The sequence below is a fragment of the Pelobates fuscus genome, chromosome 6 (genome assembly GCF_036172605.1).
Source record: "Pelobates fuscus isolate aPelFus1 chromosome 6, aPelFus1.pri, whole genome shotgun sequence".
NCBI classification, from domain to species: Eukaryota; Metazoa; Chordata; class Amphibia; order Anura; family Pelobatidae; genus Pelobates; species Pelobates fuscus.
In genome coordinates, this window is record NC_086322.1 from 152,839,598 (window position 1) to 152,840,663 (window position 1,066).

Here is a 1,066-nt window from a genome sequence, read left to right on the forward strand (position 1 = left end):
TCAGCTGTTTTTTGTTGTTGTTGTTTTTTTCCCTGCAGGTTATTTGTAGGTTTTAATACTTTAAGCAGTGACATTTTGTAGGGGTATTTATGCAAATGTCTATATTAAATCAATCTCTTTTCAGTAATCATTAAAGCGTGTCTGTCACCGGAAGAAAAAAAAGGGGGGGGGGGGAGGGAGGGAAACAGTATTTCATAAAGATAAAATTTGTCTGAAGTGCAATGTTATGTTATAGGTCAGGGGTAGGCAACCTACGGCACTAGTGCCATGCACGGCACTCGAGGTGTCTTTGCACGGCACTCAAGGCTGCTAGAGCCAAACAGGCTCTGACCTATCAGGAGTCCCAGTAAAATTTCAGATATCTGCTAATCCGAAAAGGTAGTGAAGGACAATCCTCAATTTATGCATTGCAGCACGTAGAGGAAGTAATCTCAGATCACTTCCCCACAGCACTTCTGAATAGGAATCCACACTGTAGTAGAGCAGCTCGCAGTTGCTGTTGCAGCTCCTTTCCTTGACATTCCCGTGGCCGGCCTAGTCCCCACTGGAAGCTACCCACACTGCTAGATATACACAGAAATGCAGAATAACCCTCCCCTCATACAAATAATACGGACAGCCCACACACAAACATGCACACAATCCGCACAAACAAAACACCACTAACAATCCATATACATGCACACAACCCCACATGCAATACCCCAAACAGCCCCCACACACTACCAAACACACACTATGACATATCCATCCACACACATACACAATTCCACAAGCAGCCCCCATACACAGCCCACATTCATATGTATCATACACAATACCATAAACTACGCATGAACATATACAATATAATAGCTCATATACGCAGGGCCGTCTTTAACGCGGGGCAAACTGGCCAGCTGCACCGTGAGCCCTGCTGGCCTCAACTATTTCTTACCCTCTGGCCGGTAATCCGCACACTAAGGAGGCCCACCGCGTTGCCCATGCGCAAAGGACCACCCGGTGGGCTTCTGTCAGCAGGGGCCCCGTCGCATGCTGAGGCGCTTTAACAGCGCGAGCGGGCCCC